Here is an 8,422-nt window from a genome sequence, read left to right as displayed (position 1 = left end):
ACATTTTGGGGATTTTTTGTTATTTTTTTGTCACATTTTGCCACATTTTTGTTATTTTTTGTCACATTTTGTCACATTTTTGCCACTTTTTCATAAATTTTTCGTCACTTTTTCGTCAATGTTTTCTCACTTTTTTGTCACATTTCCATCCTTGTTTTCGTCTCAGTTTTGTCGCTATTTTCACAGCTTTTTTTCCAGAAGCTTTTGGTCTGAGGTAAAGCCAAACTGGAGAAAATGTGCTCGGTTCAGGTGGGAGTTAAGGGGTTAAAAATGTTCAATGAATATCTACCTCCAAAGGATAAACATGCGGCGCACTCGGCCCAATATCGGCCCACAGCATGATGCAAAGCAGCCTTTAGCCACTCACAGAGGACGGTCGATTTTAGGTTACACCTCATTTGAAAGCTAAGACCTACCAAACCGATGGAAAGTCTTTGTCGCGTGGCCGTCGCGTTAATGTCTTATTTTTGAAACATTTTTGTCTAGTTTTTGTCATTTTTTTGTCGCTTTTAAAAAATGGTGTCATTTTCCAGCACGTTTTTGTTGCTTTTTTGTTGCCTTTTCATCACTTTTTTGTCTTTTTTTTTTTTTCGTAGGTTTTTTCTTCTTTTCTTCTTTGTCTTCTTTTCTTCTTTTAGATTTGAGTAAAGCCAAACTGGAGAAAATGTTCTCGGTTCACTCCTTTATAGGCAGCAGCCCTTCTTTCCTCTGCACCCTCAGGAGGAGGGTCTGTCAGTGGCGCTGCTTTGGCCACTGGGTGTCACTGTTGACAGTTAACAGAACTAACGGCTCATGTTCTCACAGTGGCCAAAATATCCCGCTCAAGTCATAGTAAAGTTAATTTAAAATATTCGTGTAGAAGAAAGATTCATTGTAGTTATTCAAATAAGAGTTTAAAAAAAGTGTGTTGAGGAACTGAGTATAAAAGTGAGATGAGAATTAAGTGAAAATGCTCTTATTTAACCTCTTAAACCCCGCCTTAACCAAGTGCATTTTCTCCAGTTTAGCTTTGCCTAAAAAATCTAAAAGCTTCTTGACTGGAGGCAGTGTAATGCCTCATTTGAAAGCTAAGACCTACGAAACTCATCTACGTTCTCCTTGCGTTGCCGGGACCTTTTTTGACATTTCTATTCTTTGCTTTTCTGTTGCTCTTTTGAGGTGTTTTTGTTGCTTTTTCGTCACATTTTCGTTTTTTCCTCGTTCGCGGCTCATTTTTGTCAAAATGTCGGCGCTTTCTTCGAGAAGCTTTTAGATTTGGGTAAAGCCAAACTGGAGAAAATGCGCTTGGTTCATGAGGGGTTAAGAGGTTACAAAAAAGAAGGGGGGAAAAGTGCTATAAAAGATTGATGCAAGAAATAAAATAAAAAAAACTGCAATGAACTTGAAGTATTAGTTCAACTGCACATCCCATGTTTTATGTGGAAAAAAAGAAACGTTTCATTTATGTATATTTGACCTTTTTACTGAGCCAGCGGCTGCATGAGGGGCTGTCATGGCGCCTCACAGTGGCCACAATGACGCTCCATCAATTGTTTTTAGGGTTTCTGGTAGGGTTTTCACTGCTGACGGACCTCTCCATGGTGACGCATACATACAGACGGCATTGTGTCATATGAGGGGGCGTGGCCTTGCCGCGGGGGAAAACTGAATCTTTTGGGAAACGCAATTTTTCTTTTTCTTTTGCCATTTTCTGGCGAAATATAAATTTTATTTATCACATACAAATAAAGCCGAGTCTAAATCGGGTCCACATGGATGTTTATTCACAGCAGATCGTGAAGAAGAAGAAACGGCAGTGTTGGCATTAGCACGATGCTAACATGAAGCATAACGTTAGCATTCTCCGTTATTCATGTATTTATGGGCTGTTGAACCACTTTGCTCCTCTTCATGTCTTTGTATCTTTATTTAGTAGAAAACTAATTTCATAATTCAGCATTTGCTAAAATAATTAGAGAAAGTTTAGATTTCTCTCCACATAGATACAGACGGCATCTCGTCATAGAAGGGGGCGTGGCCTCGCCAAGGGGGAAAATAGAATCTTTAGAATCTGGCGAAATATAAACTTATTTATCACATACAAATAAAGTCAGGTGTAAATCGGGCCCATGTGGATATTTTCTCACAGCAGATTGTTCAGTAGAAGTGAAAAAACGGAACTTGTAGCTAGCACTAGCTAACCGTTAGCATTAGCCCGATGCTAACATGTAGCATCATCTTAGCGTTCTCCGTGTTTTATGTATTTATGGGCTGTTGAACCACTTTGCTCCTCTCCATGTCTTTGTGTCTTTATTTAGTAAAAAACTATATTCACAATTCAGCATTTGTTAAAGTAGTTTTTGAATAATTAGAGAAAATTTAAATTTTTTCAAAATTGTTTTCCCCCTTAACTGTTTTCAAAAATGACCATATATGGGCGATTCCAGAGATGCCGTCTATATCTTTTCACCATATTCCGGAAGCTTGTGTGGGCGCCGCCATGAATTGTGCCCCGCCCCTTTTGAACGGGCTTCCCGCTGGACCGGAAGGGTAGATATAACGGAAGTGCCGAGACAAGGCAAAAAGAGGCAAAAGTGGGCGGGTGGAATAAGATGAATATGTTTCGCTCACGTTTTAGAATTCTCGTACTTAGTGAGGGTCGGACTGTTAGCATTGGAGCAGCGCGAGCTACACGTCACGAAAGGGCCGAGTCTACAGTGAAGATCCCGCCCTTATGCCCTTTTTAGGAACATGCTTCGTCAGAGCTGGGGAGGGGGAGCCTGTAAATCCGCCATGAGTTCCCCCTCGACCGTGAAGGAGTGAGCAGAAGACGTCCATTATTTTTTACAGACGTCACCTGCAACCCAGCATTTCGAGACAATCAGTTTTTGTTAAAAAAAATAATAATAATAATCCCAACAAAGAAAATTGACTGAAATTGATCCTTATTTAGTGGTCATGTGGATTGTCTAGAGATATTATCCAAAACCTGAGACAAAAAAATCTGCATTTTGACAATTACAAACATGGTTACTCTTACCTGCCAATCGCATCAATTTTCAGTTTCTTCAGAATGTTGTGAAATGTTGTGAAATGAACGCAACCTATTGATCCAGGTCAGGAGTGTTGTAGACATAGACATCATAGAAATGCCTTTATTTGAGGCTGTTTTTACAAATGTGTTTATTTTGTTGAGCATCCCATCCCCATAGAAATGAATAGGGAAGCCAGGCGCGATGCTAAAGTACGGCGAGGTATGTTTTGTCCTTTTCATGTCATTTATATTATTTCTATGGTTTCTCGCGCGGGAGGTGTTCCAGGCATGTCCTAGTGGGACAAGGCCTCGTGGAAGACCCAGGACACACTGGTGGGACTATGTCTCCGAGCTGGCCTGGTGTCGCCTCGGGGTCCCCCCAGAACAGCTGGAGGAGGTGTGTGTGGATCGGGAAGTCTGGGCATCTCTGCTGAGACTGCTGCCCCCGCGACCCGGCCCTGGATAAAGCGGAAGAAAATGGATGGATGGATGGATGGATGGTTTCTCCATCATTAAAGGTTCATTATGTTACTTTTTGTGGGGATAAAAAGTTGACATTTGTGCGTATTTGACCTTGTAGTGACCCAGTGGCTGTATGTGTGGTTAGCATAGCGTCTTTACTTTCCATCACGGTGGCCTCTATAACGCTCCAGGATCAACTGTTTTGTAGCTTTTCTGCAGAGAGGGTCCATTAGCAGAGAAAACCTACCAAACAATTGATCCTAGAGCGTCTTAGACCACTGCTGGGTCACAAAAGGTGCCATAAAAAGTCCAAAATGCAGCTTTAAGCTTTTCTAATTTACAGATTTATGTAAAAAGTTAGGTACTTGACTAAATGTCCAGTAAAATAAAGCACTATTTCTAATCAATTCAGAAAAATTGTTTTATTTTTCTGGTTATAATTCCGTTGATAGCAGAATATTCCGATTCCCACACTGTTGAGGTTTCCTTTCAAAGTAGCACTGGGTGTCCCCTCGTCTCCAGTCTCACAGCGTCCCCACAGCCACGTCCTCTGTGTTATAAGATATTCAGTCGAGCGGCAGTTACGCACTATCACAAATTAGGGATTTCACATCGACGCCCGACACATTAAATATTCCGTCTGCAGACACCGAGCCTCTATGGGAGCGGATTAAACTCCACTTTATGAGATTATTGTTGAGCAAATCCAAGTATTTCTCTTTGGCAGAAAGACGCCGTGATTATACTTGTGTTTAATGGAGCTCTTTGAATATTAATTATGCCCGTTTGCCTGAAGGGGTCACTGCGGAGGGAGACAAGGCTCGCTCGGAAAAGTTTTGGGGAAAAAGTTCGAAGAATTCTTAAAAAGATTAAATGTACTCCTGACATGATCCAATTTACTGACAGCAGCTGGTTGTGTAGCGTTAAGCAGAGCTCCACTCAGCATTCAGGGGAATCTCCGTTTGCACAAAACCTGCCAATCCTGTAGTTTAGACTTCGACAAAGATGTTCTGAAGCACGAGAGTCCTGTGTGAAGAGTTAACAAACAGAACAGATGTCTGATGTGCATCCATTACAAGAAAAGTTGCTCCGTCAAATGATTGAAGTCGTCTGTTCCCCATGACCAGTGTTCATTTTGACATATATTACATATTTATATTATATTGACATATTTTAATGTAGTTTTAGTCTTAGGGCAGATATTATAAGACTTGTTCTTCTCCTCTGCTCCGTTTCTGTGTTGGCTTGGCGGTTTTATTGTGATTGTACGACATCACTTTTGAATGAAATAAATGTTAAAAAAAAATGAAAAGAAAAAAATGAAAATGAAATGAGTCTTAGTCTTTTAGCCTCTTACCACGCGCCTAAACCAAATGCATTTTGTGCTCTTTGGCTGTTATATTGGTAACACCTCGTTTGAAAGCTAAGACCCACAAAACTGATCTTTTTCCTCGCATTGTTGCTGTGTTGTGTCACCTTTTGTATGTTTTTTTTTTCTGTCTTTTTTTTTTTTTTGTCACATTTCTGTTGAGTTTTTGTCATATTTTTGTTGAGTTTTTGTCACATTTTGTTGAATTTTTGTCACATTTTGTTGAATTTTTGTGACATTTTTGTTGAGTTTTTGTCATATTTTTGTTGAGTTTTTGTCACATTTTGTTGAATTTTTGTCACATTTTTGTTGAATTTTTGTCACATTTTTGTTGAGTTTTTGTCATATTTTTGTTGAGTTTTTGTCATATTTTTGTTGAGTTTTTGTCACATTTTTGTTGAATTTTTGTCACATTTTTGTTGAATTTTTGTCACATTTTGTTGAATTTTTGTCTCATTTTTGTTGAATTTTTGTCACATTTTGTTGAATTTTTGTCACATTTTGTTGATTTTTTGTCACATTTTTGTTGATTTTTTGTCACATTTTGTTGATTTTTTGTCACATTTTTGTCTCGTTTACATCCTTGTTTTCTTCTCATTTTTTGTGGCTATTTTGGTGCTTTTTTCCCCAAGAAGCTTTTTGATTTGGGTAAAGCCAAACTGGAGAAAATGGGATCCATTCAGGTGGGAGTTAAGATGTTAAAGATAATGTAATTTAATTTTAGTCGAGATTTAGTCTAAATCTTTTCCATTTTAGTCTAGTTTTAGTCGACTGAAATTGCATGTAAATTTAGTGTCAACTAAATGTATTTAATTTATTTAATTGCATGTAAATGTGGTCTAAACTAAATTTGAGTCTAAACTAAATTTAAGACAAATTTGGTCGACTTTGCATTAATAATATTCATTATAATCATTTTTAATCAAGGTGCTTAGTGGAGCCTCTCCCACATGAACAAAGCTCAGCTGTTCATTTGGCAGATAATTGACCTGATCTGAGGCTCTTTCAGACGCTCAATAGAAGTTTGATGATTTTAGTCTCTGCTTTTCATTTTTATTTAGTCTTATTTTAGTCGACTAAAATATCTGGACATTTTAGTCATAGTTTTAGTCTCATGAAAAATGTTTAATTTAGTTTTAGTCCAATTTTAGTCGTCAAGAATATCACTTTGACTTAAATTAAAGAAGAAGTAGTCTAAAGGCACTGTTGTCAAGTCTACTTCCCAAACAGGGACGCTTTATAGAGCGTTTTTTACACTTAAAGGAACAGGCCACCGTTTTTCCATACTGAGATATGTTCTTACCTGAGCTTAGACAAGTTGTTACGTACCTGTCTGGTCTTTGTGCCTGTCCGTGGAAGAGCGTGGTAGCTTCGAACTTCACCCCCGTTTGGAGCTATAGGAATATACTGGGAGAGGCCAAATGCTAACAACATCTTTGGTCTTTTTTGCGTGACTGAGGGCACAGAGTTCTTCCATACTGAGATATGTTCTTACCTGAGCTTAGACCAGTTGATACGTACCTGTCTGGTCTTTGTGCCCGTGGAAGAGCGTGGTAGCTTCGAACTTCACCCCCGTTTGGAGCCATAGGAATATACTGCGAGAGGCCAAATGCTAACAACATCTTCGGTCATTTTGCGTGACTGATTGCACAAACAAAGACCAGACAGGTACGCATCAACTCATCAAAGCTCAGGCAAGAATATATCTCAGTATGTAAAAAATGGTTGCCTGTTCCTTTAAAGATGCAGCTTGGAGCAAAGATATCCTGGGTAAACTCCTTCTCTGGGGATCAAACCACTGCGCCAGTGGGAATGAAGCCTACCTATTAGTCTACCTTTGCATTGCTCAAGGACACAATGATGGTGTGCACGACTACGGCTGGGATTGAACCACCAAAACTCCAGCAATAATCGAGCAATGATAATGACACAGTCTGAGGTCAGAACACAGAACCGCTTGCTGTGACTGAGAGGAGATTACTGATGTCACTACAAACTTGTATTACTATAAATGAATAAAGAAAGGCATCGAGGAGTCCACTGTGACGGGAAACACGATGAACATCAAGAATCACCGCAGTCAATACCAATAATTCACACAAGAAACATTTTCATCTGCGGAGCTTGTTCCCTTTCGTTTCAATTCATCCGCAGATCTCTCAGACGCTAATACGTTTGTCGCCCGGCTGTCGCGTTCGCGGGCCGCCAAAAGTAAATCCGCATTATCGTCGCTGGACGCTGGAGCGGCCGACTTCAAACGGCCGTCAACCGAGTGCCATTCAAAAAGTCAGAGACAACAAAAATGGCCGTTCCAAACTTCTCCAGAGTAAACAAAACAGATTGTAAACACATGGCGTAATGACAAACATGTGGCGAGTGGGGAAACATGTCATCTTTGAAAATACTGCGGTTCAGAGGGAGCCCACACGCCAAACCATGACTTCATGTGTTTTTCCAGCAGGATAGACAGATAGATAGATAGATAGATAGATAGATAGATAGATAGATAGATAGATAGATAGATAGATAGATAGATAGATAGATAGATAGATACAGTGCCTCTCGTTAGTATTCATACACCTTGAACTTTTGCACATTTTGTCATGTTTACAACCCTAAACATAAAGATTTTATTTTGATTTTTTTACTGAACGTTCACACACAAGTAACAGACAACTGTGAAGTGAAAGCAAAATGATACATGATTCTGTTAATTTTCAAAAAATAGATAAGTGAAAAGTGGGGCATGCATAAGTATTCATACAGCATTTTCTGAGTGCATTAAATTGCCTTTAAAACATTTCTAATGACTCCAGAATGTTCACACCTTGGCCTAACGGTTAAATAGAGGCCACCTGTGTGTAATCTACTCTCAGTATAATTTCAGATGTTCTTTTAGGCCCTCAGAGCTGTGGTCGGAGTGTGTTGGTCACTGAACAGCATCATGAAGATCAAGGAGCACCAGAGAGGTCAGGGATAAAGCTGTTAGTCAGGGACCCAAACTCTCAAAAGCTCTTTAAATTGGGTTGAACCTGACACCGTCTGATATATGTTTTATTTGTGTTTTTTCTGTTAACTTTGACCCTAAGGACCAATAATTGGAGGGTCTGCTCTGCTGGAAATATTGCGAAAAAAAATTGTGGCCATTTTAGTGCATGCACCCTGTATTTTTATCAGAAAAATGTGAAAAACAACTTTTTTCCCTCAAATCCTCAGTGGGTTGAGTAGGCTCTCAATAAATGCATTCCAGATACACAGAACACATGTGCTGAGAACATCCACTGAAAAAATCGCTCTAAAAACACATTTCTACACATTTTTGCATCAATTTAATGCAAAAAAATGTGTTGTTTTCTCACTTTTTTTCAATATTTTTATCTTTACTTCATTGGCAATCAACTATTACACCCAGTTATGGCATCAGTCAATATGCCATTATTTTCAACAGACTGTAGACACATTCCACAGAAAAAATGATCAAAATCCGACCAAAATCATTGGATCTGTGATGATTTAAAGACCAATAAGTGATCAACAGACTCAGAGCCTCAGAACTGTCAAAAGTCACTTTTGACACT

This window comes from Gobius niger (assembly GCF_951799975.1).
Source record: "Gobius niger genome assembly, chromosome: 11".
Classification (NCBI taxonomy): domain Eukaryota; kingdom Metazoa; phylum Chordata; class Actinopteri; order Gobiiformes; family Gobiidae; genus Gobius; species Gobius niger.
Note: the sequence above shows the minus strand (reverse complement) of the source record.